The following is a 24,939-nucleotide window of genomic DNA, read 5'->3' as shown; positions in this document are numbered from 1 at the left end:
AAGGTAAGGAGCAGTGGCTGTGCTTTGCTGGAGCAGCTGTGAAGAGATACCCCAGGTCCAAGGTAAGAGAAACCCAAGTAAGATGGTAGGTGTTGCAAGAGGGCATCAGAGGGCAGACACACTGAAACCATACTCACAGAAAACTAGTCAGTCTAATCACAACAGGACCACAGTCTTGTCTAACTCAATGAAACTAAGCCAAGCTGGTGGGGCCATCCAAGATGGGCGGGTCATGGTGGAGAGGTCTCACAGAATATGGTCCACTGGAGAAGGGAATGGCAAAGCACTTCAGTATTCTTGCCTTGAAAACCCCATGAACAGTATGAAAAGGCAAAATGATAGGATACTGAAAGAGGCCCTCCCCAGGTCAGTAGGTGCCCAATATGCTACTAGAGATCAGCAGAAAAATAACTCCAGAAATAATGAAGGGGTGGAGCCAAAGCAAAAACAATACCCAGTTGTGGATGTGACTGGTGGTAGACACAAGTTCTGATGCTGTAAAGAGCAATATTGCATAGGAACCTGGAATGTCAAGTGCATGAATCAAGGCAAATTGGAAGTGGTCAAACAGGAGATGGCAAGAGTGAACGCTGACATTCTAGGAATCAGCGAACTAAAATGGACTGGAATGGGTGAATTTAACTCAGATGACCATTATATCTACTATTGCAGGCAGGAATCCCTTAGAAGAAATGGAGTAGCCATCATGGTCAACAAAACAGTCTGAAATGCATTACTTGGATGCAATCTCAAAAACGACAGAATGATCTCTGTTCATCTCCAAGGCAAATCATTCAATATCACAGTAATCCAAGTCTATGCTCCAACCAGTAATGCTGAAGAAGCTGAAGTTGAACTGTTCTGTGAAGACCTGCAAGACCTTTTAGAAATAACACCCCAAAAATATATCCTTTTCATTATAAGGAACTGGAATGCAAAAGTAGGAAGTCAAGAAACACCTGAAGTAACAGGCAAATTTGGAATTGGAATACAGAATGAAGCAGGGCAGAAAATAATAGAGTTTTGCCAAGAAAATGCACTGGTCATAGCAAACACCCTCTTCCAACAACACAAGAGCAGATTCTACACATGGACATCACCAGATGGTCAACATTGAAATCAGATTGATTATATTCTTTGAAGCCAAAGATGGAGAACCTCTATACAGTCAACAAAAACAAGACCAGGAGCTGACTGTGGCTCAGATCATGAACTCCTTATTACCAAATTCAGACTTAAATTGAAGAAAGTAGGGAAAACCACTAGACCATTCATGTATGACCTAAATCAGATCCCTTATGATTACATAGTGGAAGTAAGAAATATATTTAAGGGACTAGATCTGATTGATAGAGTGCCTGATGAAGTATCGACTGAGGTTCATGACATTGTACACTGCCGGTGTCCAGCCCCATTGGATCCAGGGTAATTCGAAGGGGAGACGGCCTAGACAAGAAAAAACTTATTTATTTAGAAATATAAAGAAAGTAAGAAGAAATAGTATAGTAGGAAAATTTAGTGCAGAAAAGAGGCTGAATAACTTGGTTTATGTGGAAAGCCAATAAATTTCCATACAAGGAACTTGTACCATCTACGTTAGGCCACCAGCATCCTCTTGAATAGCGGGGGGTGCCCCACCTTGGGCTGCCTCTCTCGTGGATCTTAGAAGGTGGGGCAAGTAAGTAGACATGGCGAGCCTCCACACCCCACATGGGAATTCAGCCAGAAAATACAGTAAGAAAAGAAGATCAGGGGAAACCAGTCTTTCCAATGACTGGCCCCACCTCTATTGTTGTAAAGGCCTTTTATACCCTTTTGTACATGGAGATAAATGGATAATACAAAATTATGCAGCATCAGCAGCCCTGACTCTTATCGAGTCCAGGCTTTTTCTCTGCATACTTAGTTGTATACACAAGTCTTAGGTGATTTACATCATCTTCTGGCCAGATGGCCAATTAGCATTTTACAGCCCGTTTTCTGATAAGGGTTTGTCAACCAGAAGACTTATTTGTCTTAGAATGTTGTTCTTCCCAAAATCTGGTGCCACTCTCAGAAAGCACTAAATAAAGTTACATTCTTACATATCAAGGACACAAGAGGAGTGCAGTGATATAAAACAAAGAAAAGTAATTAACTCAAAAGTCTAGTGTTGCTAACATAAAACTACTATACTCTTATTTCTGCATCCTGATTACATTGATTAATAACCTCCCAGGTGCTTAAAAGATAAAGGATATGGAGGCCTGGAGGCAAACATTAACCCAACAAACTCTTCACCAAACTAATTCTTAACTCTAAAAGGCTCTATGTCTTTAAGATGTCTTAAGCTTCGTGCCTCTCACAGTTGGGGGCTGTAAACAATCCACAAGTTGTAAAGCAGACCAGTCAGATAGGTTAAGAAGCCATCAAAGGGGTTAAGCCGAGACATTCCTTTCATATGCAGGAGACTGAAGCCCTGAGTTGACTTTTTTCCAGAGAATGTTAGAAGAGTGGAAAGCACAGTAATAAAGCACGCAGACTCTGGTTTTGGGGGGTAGATGTTCAGGAAAACTCAAGGAGAGCCCTTGAAGTCTGACTCGCCTTGCCCATCAGGCCTCTCCGCATGACCTTGTCATGGGTGGGATTTGCCGTGCTGGCTCCAGGTAGTATAGGAGACAAGGATCAAGAACATTCCCATGGAAAAGATATGCAAAAAAGCAAAATGTCTGTCTGAAGAGGGATTACAAATAGCTGTGAAAAGAAGAGAAGTGAAAAACAAAGGAGAAAAGGAAAGATATAAGTATCTGAATTCAAAGATCCAAACAATAGCAAGAAGAGATAAGATCCCTTCCTCAGTGATCAATGCAAAGAAATAGAGGAAAACAACAGAATAGGAAAGGCTAGAGATCTCTTCAAGAAAATTAGAGATACCAAGGGAACATTTCAGGCAAATATGGCCTCAATAAAGAACAGAAATGGTATGGGCCTAACAGAAGCAGAAGATATTAAGAAGAGGTGGCAAGAATACACAGAAGAACTGTACAAAAAAAGAGCTTCATGACCAAGATAATCACAATGGTGTGATCGCTCACTTAGAGCCAGACATCCTGGAATGTGAAGTCAAGTGGGCCTTAGAAAGCATCACTATGAACAAAGCTAGTGGAGGTGATGGAATTCCAGTTGAGCTATTTCAAATCCTGAAAGATGATGCTGTGAAAGTGCTGCACTCATTATGCCAGCAATTTTGGAAAACTCGGCAGTGACCTCAGGACTGGAAAAGGTCAGTTTTCATTCCAATCCCAAAGAAAGGCAATGCCAAAGAATGCTCAAACTACTGCATGATTTCACTCATCTCACATGCTAGTAAAGTAATCCTCAAAATTCTCCAAGCCAGGCTTCAGCAATACGTGAAGCGTGAACTTCCTGATGTTCTAGCTGGTTTTAGAAAAGGCAGAGGAACCAGAGATCAAATTGCCAACATCTGCTGGATCATCAAAAAAGCAAGAGAGTTCCAGAAAAACATCTGTTCTGCTTTATTGACTATGCCAAAGCCTTTGACTGTGTGGATCACAACACACTGTGGAAAATTCCTCAAGAGATGGGAATGCCAGACCACCTGACCTGCCTCTTGAGAAACCTATATGCAGGTCAGGAAGCAACAGTTAGAACTGGACATGGAACAACAGACTGGTTCCAAATAGGAAAAGGAGTACGTCAAGGCTGTATATTGTCACCCTGTTTGTTTAACTTACATGCAGAGTATGTCATGAGAAGTGCTAGGCTGGGTGAATCACAAGCTGGAATCAAGATTGCCGGGAGAAATATCAATAACCTCACATATGCAGATGACACCATCCTTATGACAGAAAGTGAAAAAGAACTAAGGAGCCTTTTGATGAAAGTGAAAGAGGAGAGCAAAAATGTTGGCTTAAAGCTCAACATTCAGAAAACAAAGACCATGGCATCTGGTCCCATCACTTCATGGCAAATAGATGAGGAAACAGTGGAAACGCTGACAGACTTTATTTTCGGGGGCTCCAAAATCACTGCAGATATTGACTGCAGCCATGCAATTATAAGACGCTTACTCCTTGGAAGAAAAGTTGTGACCAACCTAGACAGCATATGAAAAAGCAGAGACTTTACTTTGCCAACAAAGGTCCTTCTGGTCAAGGCTATGGTTTTTCCAATGGTCATGTATGGGTTGTGAGTTAATTTATACTATAAAGAAAGCTGAGCATCAAAGAATTGATGCTTTTTAAGTGTGGTGTTGGAGAAGACTCTGAGAGTCCCTTGGACTACAAGGAGACCCAACCAGTGCATCGTAAAGGAAATCAGTCCTGAATGTTCATTGGAAAGACTGATGTTGAAGTTGAAACTGCAATAATTTGGCCACCTGATGTGAAGAACTGACTCTTTGGAAAAGACCGTGATGTGGGAAAGACTGAAGGCAGGAGGAGAAGGGGATGACAGAGGATGCGATGGTTAGATGGCATCTCCTATTCAATGGACATAAGTTTGAATAAACTCCGGGAGTTGGTGATGGACAGGGAGAACTGGGGTGCTGCTCTCCATGGGGTCAGAAAGAGTCGGACACCACCGAGTGAGTGAACTGAACTGAAATAGGAAGAGAATCTGAGAAAGAATAGACATATGTATACATATAAGTACATCACTTTGCTGTACACCTGAAACTAGCACATTATAAAGCAAATATATTTCCACCTTCTGTCAAAAAACAAACCAACTACTTTAGCTCAGTGGTAAAGTATAACAATTATTTGATGTAAAGTTTTGCAGTAATAAATGAAGGGAAGCACATTTTACCACACCAAGTTATAGCTCCATGGCATATCAACTATTCTTTTAAATTTATATATATATATTTATTTTTAATTTATTTTACTTTACAATACTATATTGGTTTTGCCATGCATTGATATGAATCCACCACGGGTGTATACAAGCTCCCAATCCTGAATCCCCCTCCCACCTCCCACCCCATATCATCACTCTGGATCATCCCCATGCACCAGCCCCAAGCATTCTGCATCCTGTATTGAACATAGACTGGCACTTCGTTTTTTACATGATAGTATACATGTTTCAATACCATTCTCCCAAATCATCCCACCCTCTTCTTCTCCCTCTGAGTCCAAAAGTCCGTTCTATACATCTGTGTCTCTTTTGCTGTCTCGCATACAGGGTCATTATTATCATCTTTCTAAATTCCATATATATGTGGCAGTATACTGCATTTGTGTTTTTCTTTCTGGCTTACTTCACTCTGTATTATCAGCTCCAGTTTCATCCATCTCATTAGAACTGGTTCAAATGTATTCTTTTTAATGGCTGAATAATACTCCATTGTGTATATGTACCACAGCTTTCTTATCCATTCATCTGCTGGTGGACATTTAGGTTGTTTCCATGTCCTGGCTATTATAAACAGTGCTGCAATGAACGTTGGAGTACATGTGTCTCTTTCAATTCTGGTTTCCTCAGTGTGTATGCCCAGCAGTGGGATTGCTGGGTCATAATGCAGCTCTATTTGCAATTTTTTAAGGGATCTCCACACTGTTTTCCATAGTGGCTGTACTAGTTTGCATTCCCACTAACAGTGTAAGAGGGTTGCCTTTTCTCCACATCCTCTCCAGCATTTATTGCTTGTAGACTTTTGGATCGCAGCCATTCTGACTGGTGTGAAATGGTACCTCATTGTGGTCTTGATTTGCATTTCTCTGATAATGAGTGATGTTGAGCATCTTTTCATGTGTTTGTTAGCCATCTGTATGTTGGAAAAGAAGAAGCAAAACTCTCACTGTTTGCAGATGACATGATCCTCTACATAGAAAATCCTAAAGACTCCACCAGAAAATTACTAGAGCTAATCAATGAATATAGGAAAGTTGAAGGATATAAAATCAACACTCCGAAATCCCTTGCATTCCTATGCACTAATAATGAGAAAGTAGAAAAAGAAATTAAGGAAACAATTCCATTCACCATTGCAATGAAAAGAATAAAATACTTAAGAATATACCTACCTAAAGAAACTAAAGACCTATATATCAAAAACTATAAAACACTGATGAAAGAAATCAAAGAGGACACAAATAGATCGAGAAATATACCATGTTCATGGATTGGAAGAATCAATATAGTGAAAATTAGTATTCTACCCAAAGCAATCTACAGATTCAATGCAATCCCTATCAAGCTACCAGCGGTATTTTTCACATAACTAGAACAAATAATTTCAAGATTTGTATGGAAAAACAAAAAACCTCACATAGCCAAAGCAATCTTGAGAAAGAAGAATGTAACTGGAGGAATCAACTTGCCTGACTTCAGGCTCTACTACAAAGACACAGTCATCAAGACAGTATGGTACTGGCACAAAGACAGACATATAGATCAATGGAACAAAATAGAAAACCCAGACATAAATCCACACACCTATAGACACCTTATCTTTGACAAAGGAGGCAAGAATATACAATGGAGTAAAGACAATCTCTTTAACAAGTGGTGCTGGGAAAACTGGTCAACCACTTGTAAAAGAATGAAACTAGATCACTTTCTAACACCACACACAAAAATAAACTCAAAATGGATTAAAGATCTAAATGTAAGACCAGAAACTATAAAACTCCTAGAGGAAAATATAGGCAAAACACTCTCCGACATAAATCACAGCAGGATCTTCTATGATCCACCTCCCGGAATATTGGAAATAAAAGCAAAAATAAACAAATGGGATCTAATTAAAATTAAAAGCTTCTGCACAAGAAAGGAAACTATAAGTAAGGTGAAAAGACAGCCCTCTGAATGGGAGAAAACAATAGCTAATGAAGCAACTGACAAACAACTAATCTCAAAAACATACAAGCAACTTATGCAGCTCAACTCCAGAAAAATAAACGACCCAATCAAAAAATGGGCCAAAGAACTAAATAGGCATTTCTCCAAAGAAGACATATCAACTATTTTAAGTTGGTTAATTTTTAAGAAACAACAGACACAGGCAGACCTCTGGAAAACTTAGCAGAAATTACCTTTTTATAAGAAAAAATGACATTCATAAGGGAAGTCTCCATTTCTAAGTATTTCTTCCACTATGGAACAAAGAGGAAGATGACTGAATCTTTGGAAACTTAACAATAGAGAAGACAATAACCTAAATTTGCATCAAATCCTTAGATTGGTTTATTGTGCATTTCCTGGTCAGTTACCATTCATAATTGAGTCCCCAAGTCCTTCACCCTCTTTTGTTTTTAGTTGAAGATGATATTTAAAGTAATGGCTTCATCCCTTTTCAGGAATTACTCAGTTTTCTTGGGTTTCTCCCATATGTATGGGTGGGACATTGTTATTAAATTTAGTTTTTTTGTTTCTCCTGTCAATCTGTCACTTATCAATTTAATTGTTAGACCAGCAAAAGAACCTAGAAAAGTAGGAAAAATATTTCCATCTCTACATAAAATACTATGCACTTCTTAGTCACTTTTGTGAAAACACAGATGGAATTATGGAAATTCAAACAAACTAATGCTGTCTGATGAATTATAATTTTTAGACTGTAAGTCTGAAATAACAGGACAGATGCTTGAGGCAAAACCCATTGTGGCACATAACATATAATCATATTTATATTTAATATCTCCTATAGATTATAAAAGATTTATATTTGTAAAATAGTCAGCCATTATATAGATTTTTTTTAATTTACAGGTTTTATGTTATCCATACAGAATATACAGAATATAGAATATACTGCCTGTACCAAATGTCACTAATCTAACATAGCACTTATTTTCAAACAAAGGTATGTGTTCATTTTCAATGAAAAGTTTGACGAAGCTGGCATATAATTTGAAAGACATTTTAAATTCCCAAATGAGAAGTTTTAATGAAATCAATTGGAAAACATTATTAATAACATTTCATATACTTTTTTCTCTATATATATTAATTTGTTAAAATAAATAAGTTATCAAAATTGGAACACAGCCATACCCTCTCCAACTGCAAAGGATCCTTCCTGCCTTCTGCCTCTTGTTTATAGAATAGCTGAAGTCTCTCAGGCATCCCAAAGTCACAAAGAAGCAGACTCAAGCTGCTAATGATTGGAACAATAGAGTCACACAGAACCAGCGTCTGATGCACATTTCTGACTTGTTTCGCAGATACCATAACGGCCAACAGATGGGAAAAGCTGAATGCATAATGACCAGACTGCAGCCATGATATAAACTGCTTCATCTTGAGCAATACTAAGTCTATGGCTAGCACAGTTCAAATAACTGGCCTTAAGAGAATGGAATTAACACTATTGTTTATAATAATCTATATTTTTGTGGGCATCAAAATAACTGTAGCTTGTTCTGTCCATTTATATAAATCGGCAACCACAACTGTCAGCAAAGAGATATTACAGAGCCATGTGGACATCTTCCACTCTAAGAATATAGCTCTCTATATCAGCACAAAGAAGTTACAGAAGACAGATCTTTGTCCATGATCCCATAGAAATGGAATGATGTTCTGACAAGTAAAGATTTGTAAGCACCTTTTGGCAGGGAAAACCCCTTTGCAGGAAAGAGCTCTCTGCATGAGATCACTTTTGTCTTGCCACTAACATTAAACCAGTCACCCTCATGCTCTACTCATCTCCAGTTTTAGCACACCTTTCATATCTTTTGATCACACAATAGTTTGCCTAATTTGTTGGTGATTTTTTGTGTTTAAGTCACTCAGTCATGTCCGATTCTTTGTGACCCCATGGTCTGTAGCCTATCAGGCTCCTCAGCCCATGGGATTTTCAAGGCAAGAATACTGGAGTGGGTTGCCATTTCCTTTTCCAGGAGATCTTTCCGACCCAGGAATTGAACCTGGGTCTCCCACACTGTAGGCAGATGCTTTACCCACTGAGCCACCAGGGAAGTTGTAATTTGTTGGTATTTCCCATAAATTAAAGAAGAAGAAATGAAGAATAATTAACAGATGATCAGATATCTTCCTTGTTTCCCCTTCAGTAAACTCACAAACTGTGTGAACAAGATAGCATCTAAAGAAAGATCACAAAAAGTCAACAAGCCTGCACATGTGGGTGGTGGCAACAACTCTGACTTCCTATCTCAATGATTAGCTGAGATAACTTCTCTGTTTACCTTTTAAAGCATTCATGGCCAAGCATAATCTTCAGAGGTTGTTTTGGAGGGACACTAAGTCTACCATTTCCTCAGATTGTTGGCATTCTGATGAAAGCCATCTTTCCTTTTTACCATTTGTGAGTATTGCTTTTGTAAGCTGCGTGCAGTGGGAACACCCCAATCCCCTCCATCTCCAACTTATTTAGTAACATCATGATCCAATACTACCTGTATTAAATTTAGCAAATAGGAAAAAAAAAAAAAAAAAGAAAACAACTGAGATCTTTTCTGAAAGATGCCTCTTTTAATTATTAAAGGAAATTCTGACTACAAACACATGTTGATGAGAATAAATACATTTTTTTCAGTAATTCCAGAATTAAAGATCAAATTTCAAAGTGTACAACGGTCCACAGTTTTAATTTGCCCTATGGCTAATAGGGGCTTCCCTGATGGCTCAAAAAGTGAAGAATCTGCCTACAATGCAGGAGACCTGAGTTCAGTCCCTGGGTTGGAAAGATCTCCTGGAGGAGAACATGGCTAATAGACCAAATATAGTTAAATCACATCTCTTGGAATAATAAGATATTGTACGGGGGAAAAAAAAAAAAAGAGAGAGAGAGAGAGAGAAAGGCTTCTTTATTTCATTCTTGATTATTGTACCTGCTATTAAGTGTTTTTTTGTTGTTGTTGTTGTTGTTTGTTTGTTTTTAATTATTGAACAGTTTTAACTAGCACTAGAGTGGATGCTTCTTGGGGATGGTCTACTTTTCTGCATTGCCACTGTGAACTAGGCTTTAATATTTTGTATTTTGAATATGTTTCACATTTATTGTGGTTTGAAAATTAAAATGAACAAAATAAATTCTTGATGTGTAACTTATCCATTTGTTTGAAAAGCTAAATTCTTCATTGAGGTCATCTTTATAGTATAATTAAAGTATGTTAATAGATAACAGCATTTTGTCAATGAGTTTAGGCATTTCTTCTTCAGTTCAATTTTTTTTTTTCTCTTTCAGGACTTCTGGAAAATGCATTCATTTTTAAGAAGTAAATGTGAATTCCACCTCTAGTTTAAGAAAATATAAAAATACATTGTTCTCTTCTTAATTGGAAAACTGGAATGACTAATAATCAAAGCTATTTGATAAATACTCTTAACTTCAGACTTTCTACTGCCTAATAACTTTAGATCAGAGAACATGTAATACTCAAAAGGCCCTCTGAAATGGGATACACTCCTTGTTTCTCTATGAATAGTTTTAAATTCATTCTTGCCTTATGCAAGCCATGATAACTGTGTGCTCAGAAAATATTATTTGGTGAATTTGATGGCCCAGCTGTAAGGAACTAGGCTTTATTATATTAATGAAGGTATATATTGAAATGTGCTATGGCAAAGAATCCTTCAACTCCAGCTTCTGTATCTGTGGTAAGTATGTCACTCATACTACATTACATAGCACAGTAAAATACACAAACTGTTAACTACATTATATAACATTCTATATGACATAAGATAATATATCCTTTTAAGTATTAATAAGAGGAATATAATACTCTCACTTGCCCTGAGCAAGTACCTTTAATTTATGGACATCATGGATCTTATAATTACTATGTTTTCATATTTACTTGCTGGGAAATGCAGGATGTAAAATTACCCATATTAGTAAGTTAAATGATTTTTTGACATGGTTTCTGTGTGTTAAATTGTAGTTTCATGTGATTTTTCCTTCAATCGTTGATTTTCCTTTGTCTTTATTTTTCTTTAGATTGTTTTATATGTCCCATGACACTGAAAACACACATTGTAAATGAGTCCTGTAAGCATATGCATACATCTTGTTTTGCCAGGAGAATTTAGCAAAAGAGAAGAGGAAAAAAAACTGGCTTCAGATATGCAAACAGATGAGAATTTATATAATTGCTTTAATTTGACATTTCTATATATAATCAGATTCTTTCAAAGAAATGAGAGGGTTTTTTTTTTTCTTTAAACTTTAGGATAAAGAAGCTCATAATTATCTTATTGATGATTTAACATTAAAAAATGAGTAGAATTAATGATATAGATAAAGCTAAAACCAGGAATTCTAAGAGGCAAAGTATTGTTTTGTCCATCCCCCTGAGTAGTACAGATGTTTTTTGGCCACATTAATTTATTATCATTACTTTATATATATATGAAGATCACAGTAATATTCCACAGGCTGAGACATGATTAATTAGGTTTTATCCAGCAATTCTTATCCAGATAATGGCAGCTGGCTTGTACTCTCCAAAGTTTGGAATTATTCTGTCATTGTCGCAATCAGGTAATATGTAGTACAATGATTTAGGCTAAATTAATATTAAATCTATATCCTGACACCTGGTAACTTAAAATAATCAAGAGCCGTCCTATCCACACAGAAAAAAGGCTCAATCTATTACAGTATGATATTCCAACACAAATGTGATTAGAATAGAGATACACATAAAACTTTGGAGCTGTATTATTTAAATTGAGTCAGAGAACATCTCTTATCAGGATCCTGAATTAAAATTTAAAAAAAAAAAAAAAAACTTAGTCGAGGGGCAAATTGCAGTCTTTCTCAGAGAGTAATGAATTTGAATTGACAAGAATAATTACAGTCTGTTTGCAAATGCAAAAAAAGAAAGAAAAAAAAACCTGCCTAACTAAAAATGGTATGTACAGGCATGGTAATTATAGCTACCATATATTTGACCTATGTCTTCAATATTCTTGACAAGTTTAAAAAGAAATTTAATTAGTAGAACTTCCAAAGTTATTTTCTAATAAAAAACGAAAGATACTACTTTAACTTTTAATTACTGATTGTCATAAAAATAGAGTGAGTTGACAGTTAATTTTGTCAATAATAAATCTGTTCATAGTCACCTATGTTTAATCATCTTCCTGTATATGTTTTTAGAAATATTACTAATACACAAGGGATAAAATTAGAACCTCAGAAATCCTTTCAGTATTATTATATTTAATTTGCTGAAAAAGAGTACATTTACAAATCTAAGCAACAGAGTGAAAATGAGTTGACCTTGGATTCATTTCAAATGCCTGAGGATTTCCTTTTGGAATAAATATAGAATTGAACAGAGAGACAGCAAAAATTTACTATCTATGAAGATATAAGATTAATTACGTATGTGACATACTGTGAAATATCAAACAAATTTTCTCCCTTTCATATATGTTCTGTATGCTTCTTCCATTCAGTGCAGTTCAGTTCAGTTCAGTCACTCAGTCGTGTCCAACTCTTTGCGACCCCATGTATCGCGGCACGCCAGGCCTCCCTGTCCATCACCAACTCCCAGAATTCACTCAGACTCACGTCCATCGAGTCGGTGATGGCATCCAGCCATCTCATCTTCTGTAATCCCCTCTTCCTCCTGCCCCCAATCCCTCCCAGCATCAGAGTCTTTTCCAATGAGTCAACTCTTCGCATGAGGTGGCCAAAGTACTGGAGTTTCAGCATTAGCATCATTCCTTCCAAAGAAATCCCAGGGCTACTCTCCTAACTGCATGTGTATTAGGCTTTCCTGAATTTCTGTACATATATGTACAGATATGTATGTATGTATATACATACCTGTATATATAAAGACCTCCCTCTTTGGTAATCATAAATTTGTTTTCTACATCTGTGAGTTTGTTTCTCTTTTGTAAATAAGTTCACTTGTATCATTTTTTTAGATTTCATATATAAGTGATATCATATGATACTTGTCTTTGTCTGACTTGCTTGACATAGTATGATAATCTCTAGGTCCATTCATACTGCAAATGGCATTATTTCATTCTCTTATGGCTGAGTAGTAATTCATTGTATGTATGTATGTATATTAGGTAATAAGATAGTTATGTTATGGTAGTAGAGATCAAACATATAGATCTCTTTGGCTAGTTTCTGCCCATTATTACTATTTTTTTCATGTTGAGGGATTGATATGCTACTTTTCCTAGATTCTTAATATATAACATGAAATAATTGAATCTCAAATTTTCCTAGTATATATTTATTTTCTAATATATTAATATACGGTTAGATATTTCCCTATTAACTAAGGTTGAGCTACATCTAACTGTATCAGCCTTGTCTAGCTCAATGAAACTATGAGCCATGCTGTGTAGGGTCACCCAAGATGGACGGGTCATAGTGGAGACTTCTGAAAAAATGTACTCCACTGGAAAAGGGAATGGCAAATCTTTAGTATTCTTGCCTTGAGAAGTCCATGAACAGTATGAAAAAGCAAAAAGATAAGACACTGAAAGATGAACTCCCCATGTCAGCAGGTGCCCAAAATGCTACTAGAGAAGAGTGGAGAAATAACTCCAGAAAGAATGAAAACATGAAGCCTAAGTGAAAACAATGCCCAGTTGTGGATGTAGCTGGTGATGGAAGTAAAGTCAGATGCTGTAAAGAACAATATTGCATAGAAAGCTGGAATGTTAGGTCCACGAATCAAAGTAAATCAGAAATGGTGAAACAGGAGATGGCAAGAATGAACACTGACATTTTAGGAATCAGTGAACTAAAATGGATTGGAATGGGCAAATTTAATTCAGATGACCATTATATATACTACTTTGGGAAAGAATCCTTTAGAAAAAAATGGAGTAGCTCTCATAGTCAACAAAAGAGTCTGAAAAGGCAATACTTGGGTGCAGTCTCAAAAATGACAGAATGATCTCTGTTCCTTTCCAAGGCAAATCATTCAATACCACAGAAATCCAAGTCTCTGCCCCAACCACTAATGTCAAAGAAGCTGAAATTGAAAGGTTCTATGATGACCTACAAGACCTTCTAGAACCAACACCAAAAAAGATGTTCTTTTCATCATAGGGGACTGGAATGCACAAGCTGGAATCAAGATTTCTAGGGGAAATATCAATAACCTCAGACATACATATGACACCACCCTATGGCAGAAAGGGAAGAGCAACTAAAGAGCCTCTTGATGAAAGTGAAAGAGGAGAATGAAAAAACTTGCTTAAAATTCAACATTCAAAACGTTAAGACCATTGCACCCAGTCCCATCACTTCATGGCAAACAGATGGGAAAACAATAGCAGACTTTATTTTCTTCAAAATCAATGCAGATGGTGACTGCAGCCATGAAATTAAAAGACACATGTTCCTTGCAAGAAAAGCTATGACCAACCTAGTCAGCATATTAAAAAGCAGAGACATTACTTTGCTAACAAAGGTCCGTCTAGTCAAAGCTATGATTTTTCTAGTAGTCATGTATGGATGTGTGAATTGGACCATAAAGAAAGCTGAACATCAAAGAACGGATACTTTTGAACTTTGGTGTTAGAGAAGACTCTTGAGAGTCCCTTGGACTGCAAGAAGATCAAATCAGTCTGTCCTAAAGGAAATCAGTCCTGAACAGTCATTGGAAGTACTAATGCTGAAGCTAAAGCTTCAATACTTTGTCCACTTGATGCAAAGAACTGACTCACTGGAAAAGACCTTGATACTGGGAAAGATTGAAGCCAGGAGGAGAAGGGGACAACAAAAGATGAGATGGTTGGATGACATCACCGACACAATGGACATGAATTTGAACAAGCTCCAGGAGTTGGTAATTGCTGGGGTCCAACACTGGTGTATCCAGGGAATTCAAAGGGTGGACGGAGTCAGTGAAGAGAGATTTATTTAATTAGGAATATAAGATTGGGTTAGGAAAGAATAGTGTAGTAGGAAAATTAGTGGAGAAAAGAGGCTGAATAACTTAGTTTACATGGAGAACTAGTAAAACCTCGAGACAAGAGGTTTGCACCATCTACGTTAGGCCACCGGCACCCATTTGAATAGTGGAGAGTGCCCTGCCTTGGGCTCCCTCTTGCGTGGGTCTTAGAAGCCAGGGCAAGCAAGTATACATGGTGAGCCTCCACACCCCAGATGGGAATTCAGCCAGAAAATAAAGAAGACACGGGGAGACCAAGCTGCTTCGGTGAGCGAGGCCCCAATAATTTTATTTTTTATAAAGACTTTTATACCTGTCCCACAAATTATGTTGTGTATATTATCTTCTGGCCTTGGAGGCCTGTGAAACATTTTAAGAACCTATTTTGATAAAGGCTGCTCAACCAAAAAACTTATTTTCCCTTGAAGTGTTTTTTCTTTATATTTCTAATCTATGTCAGCCTCAGAAAGGATCAAACAAAGTTACATTTTCACGAAGCAAAGGTGCAGTAAATTACAACAAAGAAAGGACCAATTAGCTCAAAAGCCTGATGTGGTCAGTTTCAAGGCTACACTTGTGTTTTCTAACAATCGAACTATGTTAACAACTGTGCTCTCACGTGCACAGTGGATAAGAGATATGGGAACTTTGCAACAAACATTGGCTCAACAGTGAAATCTTACACCAGCTCTACTCTAATAACTTTTAACTCTTTGAAAGGCTATATGTCTTAGGCTTCCCGTGCCTCTCACAGTTGGGGGCGGGGGGGGGGGCTATAAACAATCACATGCATAGTTGTAAAAGTCCGGGTAAGGCAAGTTAGAGAGCCATCAGAGGGGTTTTTGGATTGAAACACTCTTATTATGCCCAGGAGACTTATTATCTAAAAGCTCTAAATTAATTTTTCCATTAAAAAAGTGGTGGGGGGACAGCCCCCTGTTAATGTCAGAAGAGTAGGTGAAAAGCATAATATAGTAAAGCAGGCAGACTCTGATTTGGGGGTTAGATGCTCACGAAATTCCAGGGGGAACCCCTGAAGCCTGCTCCCCGCCTTTGCGTTTTGTCAGGCTTCCTTCCTCCTGACCTTTGCCACGGGTCGTATTCCTCACGCTGGCTCCTGACAGGTAATGGACAGGGAAGCCTGGAGTGCTGCAGTCCATGAGATTGCAAAGAGGCGGGCACGACTGAGTGACTGAACTGAACTAAACTGAAAGAGGAAGGTAAGGACATTTTCTTTAGACACACTAACCCTTGGTTAATTTTGTAAATGTTGTTTTCCACTCAATAAACTACAGAGTTTATAAAAGAGACCCTTATATAAGGATTGATATTTCACATTTCCAGAGAAATGTTTGCTGTGGGTCCTGATTTTGGCTTTCAAAAATAACTATAAAAAGACTTTTCCATACAAATCTTGAAATTATTTGTTCTAGTTCTGTGAAAAATATCGCTGGTAGCTTGATAGGGATTGCATTGGATTTGTAAATTGCTTTGGGTAGTATACTCATTTTCACTATATTGATTCTTCCGATCCATGAACATGGTATATTAAATTTCTCCGTCTATTAGTGTCCTCTTTGATTTCTTTCATCAGTGTTTTATAGTTTTCTATACATAGGTCTTTAGTTTCTCTAGGTAGATTTATTCCTAAGTATTTTATTTTTTTCATTGTAATGGTGAATGGAATTGTTTCCTTGATTTCTTTTTCTACTTACTCATTATTAGTATATAGGAATGCAAGGGATTTCTGTGTGTTGATTTTATATCCTGCAACTTTGCTATATTCATTGATTAGCTCTAGTAATTTTCTGGTGGAGTCTTTAGGATTTTCTATGTAGAGGATCATGTCATCTGCAAACAGTGAGAGTTTTACTTCTTATTTTCCAATTTGGATTCCTTTTATTTCTTTTTCTGCTCTGATTACTGTGGCCAAAACTTCCAGAACTATGTTGAATAGTAGCGGTGAAAGTGGGCACCCTTGTCTTGTTCCTGACTTTAGGAGGAATGCTTTCAATTTTTCCCCATTGAGGATAATGTTTGCTGTGGGTTTGTCATATATAGCTTTTATTATGTTGAGGTATGTTCCTTCTATTCCTGCTTTCTGGAGAGGTTTTTTTTTTTTTTTTTTTTTTTTTTTTTACTTTGTTTTACTTTACAATAGTGTATTGGTTTTGCCATACATTGACTTGAATCCACCACGGGTGTACATGCGTTCCGAAACATGAACCCCCCTCCCACCTCCTTTCCCATAATATCTCTCTGGGTCACTACCGTGCACCAGCCCCAAGCATGCTGTATCCTGCGTCAGACATAGACTGGCAATTCGATTCTTACATGATAGTATACATGTTTCAATGCCATTCTCCCAGATCATCCCACCCACTCCCTCTCCCTTTGAGTCCAAAAGTCCATTATACACATCTGTGTCTTCCTCGTTGTCTTGCATACAGGGTTGTCATTGCCATCTTTCAAAATTCCATATATATGTGTTAGTATACTGTATTGGTGTTTTTCTTTCTGGCTTACTTCACTCTGTATAATCGGCTCCAGTTTCATCCTCTCATCAGAACTGATTCAAATGTATTCTTTTTAACGGCTGAGTTTTATCATAAATGGATGTTGAATTTTGTCAAAGGCCTTCTCTGCATCTATTGAGATAATCATATGGCTTTTATTTTTCAATTTGTTAATGTGGTGAATTACATTGATTTATTTGCGGATATTGAAGAATCCTTGCATCCCTGGGATAAAGCCCACTTGGTCATGGTGTATGATCTTTTTAATGTGTTGTTGGATTCTGATTGTGAGAATTTTGTTGAGGATTTTTGCATCTATGTTCATCAGTGATATTGGCCTGTAGTTTTCTTTTTTTGTAGTATCTTTGTCCGGTTTTGGTATTAGGGTGATGGTGGCCTCATAGAATGAATTGGGAAGTTTACCTTCCTCTGCCATTTTCTGGAAAGTTTGAGTAGGATAGGTGTTAGCTCTTCTTTAAATTTTTGGTAGAATTTAGCTGTGAAGCCGTCTGGACCTGGGCTTTTGTTTGCTGGAAGATTTCTGATTACAGTTTCAATTTCCGTGTTTGTGATGGGTCTGTTAAGATTTTCTATTTCTTCCTGGTTCAGTTTTGGAATATTGTACTTTTCTAAGAATTTGTCCATTTCTTCCACGTTGTCCATTTTATTGGCATATAATTGCTGATAGTAGTCTCTTATGATCCTTTGTATTTCTGTGTTGTCTGTTGTGATCTCTCCATTTTCATTTCTAATTTTATTGATTTGATTTTTCTCTCTTTGCTTCTTGATGAATCTGGCTAATGGTTTGTCAATTTTATTTATCCTTTCAAAGAACCAGCTTTTGGCTTTGTTGATTTTTGCTATGGTCTCTTTTGTTTCTTTTGCATTTATTTCTGCCCTAATTTTTAAGATTTCTTTCCTTCTACTAACTCTGGGGTTCTCCAATTCTTCCTTTTCAAGATTTGTATGGAAATACAAAAAACCTCGAATAGCCAAAGCAATCTTGAGAAAGAAGAATGGAACTGGAGGAATCAGCTTGCCTGACTTCAGGCTCTACTACAAAGCCACAGTCATCAAGACAGTATGGTACTGGCACAAAGACAGACATATAGATCAATGGAACAAAATAGAAAGCCCAGAGATAAATCCACACACCTATGGACACCTTATCTTTGACAAAGGAGGCAAGAATATACAGTGGAGAAAAGACAATCTCTTTAACAAGTGGTGCTGGGAAAACTGGTCAACCACTTGTAAAAGAATGAAACTAGATCACTTTCTAACACCACACACAAAAATAAACTCAAAATGGATTAGAGATCTAAATGTAAGACCAGAAACTATAAAACTCCTAGAGGAGAACATAGGCAAAACACTCTCAGACATAAATCACAGCAGGATCCTCTATGATCCACCTCCCAGAATTCTGGAAATAAAAGTAAAAATAAACAGATGGGATCTAATTAAAATTAAAAGCTTCTGCACAACAAAGGAAAATATGAGCAAGGTGAAAAGACAGCCTTCTGAATGGGAGAAAATAATAGCAAATGAAACAACTGACAAACAACTAATCTCAAAAACATACTAGCAACTTATGCAACTCAATTCCAGAAAAATAAATGACCCAATCAAAAAAATGGGCCAAAGAACTAAATAGACATTTCTCCAAAGAAGACATACAGATGGCTAACAAACATATGAAAAGATGCTCAACATCACTCATGATTAGAGAAATGCAAATCAAAACCACAATGAGATACCACTTCACACCAGTCAGAATGTCTGCGATCCTAAAATCTGCAAGCAATAAATGCTGGAGAGGGTGTGGAGAAAAGGGAACCCTCCTACACTGTTGGTGGGAATGCAAACTCAAAAATTGCAAATAGAACTGCCATATAACCCAGCAATCTCACTGCTGGGCATACACACTGAGGAAACCAGAACTGAAAGAGACACATGTACCCCAATGTTCATCGCAGCACTGTTTATAATAGCCAGGACATGGAAACAGCCTAGATATCCATCAGCAGATGAATGGATAAGAAAGCTGCGGTACATATACACAATGGAGTATTACTAAGCCATTAAAAAGAATGCATTTGAATCAGTTCTGATGAGATGGATGAAACTGGAGCCGATTATACAGAGTGAAGTAAGCCAGAAAGAAAAACACCAATACAGTATACTAACACATATATATGGAATTTAGAAAGATGGCAATGATGACCCTGTATGAAAGACAGCAAAAAAGACACAGATGTGTATAGTGGACTCTTGGACTCAGAGGGAGAGGGAGAGAGTGGGATGATCTGGGAGAATGGCATTGAAACATGTATACTATCATGTTAGAATCGAATTGCCAGTCTATGTCTGATGCAGGATACAGCATGCTTGGGGCTGGTGCACGGGGATGACCCAGAGGGATGTTGTGGGGAGGGAGGTGGGAGGGGGGTTCATGTTTGGGAATGCATGTACACCCGTGGTGGATTCATGTCAATGTATGGCAAAACCAATACAGTATTGTAAAGTAAAATAAAGTAAAAATAAAAATTAAAGAAAAAGAATAAAAAAATGCTGCAAAATTAAAAAAGAAAGACTTTTCCACCAATAACATTTTATATGGAAAGCAAACATAAGTTTCATTTACCAATTTAGTCACTTTATTTCAGGGATACAGAGGAATTTTAATGGCAGAAAGAGAAAACTTTATAAGGTAGTCCTAAGAAATAAATATATAGAATATATATATATAATTATATATATTTTATAAATGTATGTTTATTAAACTATACAATATAAATAAAGAATATTATGTTTATTTTATCTAACCTCCTCCACACCCCAATAAATAATTCTATCATTAAGGATGAGCCAATTACTAATCATAAAGCTAGAAATTTCACTTAAAATAAGTTAAAACTTCAGGGCTGATAAAGTCTGAATTAACTGGATATCTCTTCCAATTATTTTTGAAAGAGAACAATGTTCATAAGCATTTATTATTACTTTATAGCAGAGTGCTTCAAATTGAGAGCAAAGTGATTATAAATATGAATTTATCTAGCACAATGACATATTTCTAAATATTACTCTCATATATAAGTGCTCAAAATATGCAAGCATACAGTAGCTTAAATGCATTTATTAAATAATTTGAAAATTAATAGCAATGATACTGAAATACTAATGCAAATATATATATGACTGTGCATTGGGAAATTCTAGAATCTGAGTTTCTTGAAGGCAAAAAACTAGGTCTCCTCCATCTCTGAATATTTTTAATATAGAATTTTAGGTTGTGTGCATGCTCAGTCACTTAGTTGTATCCAACTATTTTTGTTCCCATGGACTGTGGCCCACCAGGGTCCTCTGTCCATGGAATTTTTCAGGCAAGAATACTGGAGTGCTTCGCCATTTCCTCCTCTAGAGGTTCTTCCTTCTCCAGGGATAAAATCCATGTGTCCTGCTTTGCAGGCAGATTCTTTGCCACTGAGCCACTTGGGAAGCCAGTCTTTTAGGTTAAATCCTTAGAAAAAGATTCTGAGATGAAGGATTATGTGCAAGAGTTTATTTGCTTTCAGGAACAGCGATTTTAAAGGAATGGCGGGGTCAGTCCTAGTAGAGGGAACACTGAAGCTAACATGACAATCCAGTTAAGCTAAATTGTGTCAAGGGGACATTTTTATTCAAATCAACCAGTTGTTCCATGCAAGTTATTAATACTACTAAGGAAATGGAATAAATTTGAGAAAGATAGCTTCCTTATACAAATGCAATTTGGAGCAAAGGAGCTTTGTCAGCAGCCAACATACCCAGAAGCTGGGAAGCTATATACTTCAATCACCTGTATACCTGTATATCTTGGAGGTTTGGGGTGGCTCACCATTGTATCCACCACACCTAGAAAAATCTAGATCTCAATGGGCTGTGTCTTTTTCTTATCTATTTTTTCCATAATATGAAAGAAAAATTTGTGTGTGGATGTGAATGTGGGTATAGGGCGATGAATTTGACATAATAGAAGCTAAATGGTTTTTGCTGTAAGAGCAAATAAAACAATTGGTGAGAAAGAAGTATTTTTTTTTAATTTTACTTTACAATATTGTATTTGTTTTGCCATACATCAACACGAATCCCCCATGGGTGTACACGTGTTCCCAATCCTGAACCCCCCTCCCACCTCCCTCCCCATACCATCTCTCTTGGTCATCCCAGTGCACCAGCCCCAAGCATCCTGTATCCTGCATCAAACCTAGACTGGTGATTCATTTCTTATATGATATTATTATACATGTTTCAATGCCATTCTCCCAAATCATCCCACCCTCTCCCTCTCCCACAGAGTCCGAAAGACTGTTCTATACATCTGTGTCTCTTTTGCTGTCTCGCATACAGGGTTATTTTTACCATCTTTCTAAATTCCATATATATGTGTTAGTATACTCTATTGGTTTTCATATCAGTTTTAACTTGTCTCTTGGCTCTGAACTGACAGGTTTTAATGTCTTCTTATCGCCACCCTTAGCCTTTCTTCAGGATGGAAGATATTGAATGGGTCTTTAATTCATAGGTCTTATCTTTGGTTTATATCTTTGCTTCATCTTACCTATTGGTAAAATTCCAGTCACTTATAACCCATACTTCTAAGGGAACCTCCATGTTCAAATGTTGACATCTTTATTGTCAATGCAATGACATATAGAATAAATAAGCCCAATTTATTAAAAAAAAAATCGTCTTACAGGTTAGTTTGCCTTGTTTCCTTTCATTGGTTATAAACATGGGAGACATGGGAATTCCTTACATTGTCAAATCCTGATCCAGTCTGCCGTATTCTCTGAAACTTTCCACTTCTGGTAAGCATGCTGAAGCTGCAGGAGTAAATGTCTCAGTGGAAGGAGGAAAATCTAGGGGGAGGGCACTGTTGGCCCCCTTTGTGAGGAAGATAAATTGACAAAAGGTATTCCATTCTATAAGAGAGGGAAGACTAAGGATTATTCTCTTTCCAGTTCCAACCCTGCCCTTTGATTCATAAACATGGACTATATTAGAAAATTCTCCAAATTTCAACAAAACTATGTAGCACAAACTTAGTGCTTAATATGCCCCATGTACTGTATTGTGTGCTTTACAGAAATGAATTCATTAAATATTCATAAGAAACCTATAAGATAGATGCTAAAATTATCCTTCTTTTACAAATGAAGAAACTGAATCACAAAAAGTTTAAAAAACTTGGCAAATATTAGGTGTTTATTAAAGGACTAAGATTCCATGTCTTGCATTCCAGAGTGCAAGCTATATAAAATACTGTATACTGGCATCTTGGCTACCTCCCTACTCCCTGTTCCTATGCCATATCACTGAGAAAGAAAGAACTGAGGAGAATTCAGATATCAAAGAAGAATTGCAAATTATCTAAAAATAACATTACTTCATTTATAAACTATTTATGAGTATTTCTTAAATGCTAGGAAATCACACATTTTATCAGGGCCAACTAAAGGGAAAATATATGTAGCTCTGATTCCATATCTTCATTCTTATTTTGTTATCTACCTCAATGCCTTCATACCTCTTCCTCAAATCTTATCCCCATAATCACAACTTGAAGCCATTTATGAAGTCTGAAAAGAAGCTATAGCTTTCTACACAAAATGTCAAAAAAAAAAAAAAAAAAAGGATTTTAGTATACGGATGTATCTTGACAACTGATCAGGTTAACATATTTCAGAAGATATTCTTCTGCCATACTACTTTTATAAAATAATATATAATCTCTGATTGAAGTCAGTCGATATTTGAAAATATCAGCAGCAACATCACTCAGAATAGACAGGAAAGATTAATTTCCAAAGTTAGAGGAAAATGATGGCTTTTAGATTTCTCATCAACTGCAAATGATGATCACATAATACAGGGCCTCTTTTGTATGCAGCACTCCACATGAGAGGAAATCATTGAAAATAGAAGTTTACAAGAGAAAAAAGTGCAAATATGTATATTTGTTTTCTCAAGAAAATTCAATGATGACCTGTCATCCCTGAATTAATTTAGCATATATCTAGAAGGGGTAGGTGTAGGTGTATGCAAGTTAGAAAGAAATAGTATGTGCTAGACATTCCAGTAAACACAATGGCTAATTTTAGTAATTTGATACATTTGAATTGCTGCTATTATTTTACTCATTCTGAATTCTTATTATAGATACAACAAATAAATTTCCCCCCAACCTGATTGTACACAACCTGAGTTGCTTTCATAAAGGTTCACAATATGATAGTCTAATTACTATCTAATTAAAACAGAAATTGACTTGAGACATGTCTGCAACTTGTTTCAAATTGTTTGAACATTGGTCTTTTGCTGGGATATTATTTCAGTCTATATTTAAGTCAAAGTTTCTATCACTTGATTTGTAAATACAGGTTTAGGTTTAGAATTAAGGAGAGGAAATAAAAAAGAAATTCCAATAGACAGTTTAAAAAACCAAACTATTGGGCTATTGTAACAACAAAAAACTATTGTACTATTGTTTTAAATTGAAACTAAGCACATATTACACCCACGCATTATTCCTATCCTTTTAGTTGTCTGTAATTTAGGATTATGTTCCTCATTCAATGTAATATTGTTGCAGCTAATGGTCATTTAGGGGTTTCTTTTGAAAATATGAAAACAAAAGTGCAAAAATGTAATTTCAGAGACTTACTTCTTTGGAGATATTGATGTATAATTGAACTCCTGATCTTTCCTTACTGAAATGGAAATGATTTAAAAACATGCAATGATAGCAAAATAACATATCTGAGTAAATTGTTGTTCTTTTTCACTCCTTATTCCATGTGCTAGAATAACCCAAAATTCAGAATACTTTTGATATTTAAGATAGGAAAAATTTGGGGTAATCATTTTAAACTATTTTTTCTCATGTAGTGATAGCTAAAGAAAACATTTTATAAATCCTTTCCTTTATTTTACAGGGATATTTAGCCTTAGCACCCCACAGTGAAAATTGGGGAGCTGATAAAGATGAATATTTAAATGATTAATTTAGTGTACTTTATGAAAAGTCTTCTAAAGTAGGGTTAGCACCATTCTTTATAAAGTGCAGATAAATACGCCCTATTCCCCCATCTTTGGATATCAGACAGCACTCTGAGACTCATTTGTTCTCCTGTGCTGTTCATCATTAGTCATTTAAATATATGAAGTTCAAACCACAGGCATTAAGCTTTATTGTTTCTAATTCCTCGATGATTCTAGAGTTTAATGGAGTACTTTCTGTTTGTTTGTTTGGTTTTTTTTCTTTCTGTCTGTCTTTTATACTTTATATGAACTTTTTCCCATAAATCTCTAAACCCATAATCACATTTTGCTTTGTAATACTTCCTTCAGTGTGTCTGCTTTTTACTCTTAAGTTTCTTTTCTCAGGAGGAATGCTCTCCTTTACATAGATACATAATACTACCAGGATGCATTATTTATGAGCTTGGATTGCCTGGGTTTCCAGCTATAAACACCTATTGCAACCTTTGAAATACTAAGATATTTCTAAAGTTGATTTTACT

The sequence above is a fragment of the Budorcas taxicolor genome, chromosome 23 (genome assembly GCF_023091745.1).
Source record: "Budorcas taxicolor isolate Tak-1 chromosome 23, Takin1.1, whole genome shotgun sequence".
NCBI classification, from domain to species: domain Eukaryota; kingdom Metazoa; phylum Chordata; class Mammalia; order Artiodactyla; family Bovidae; genus Budorcas; species Budorcas taxicolor.
Note: the sequence above shows the minus strand (reverse complement) of the source record.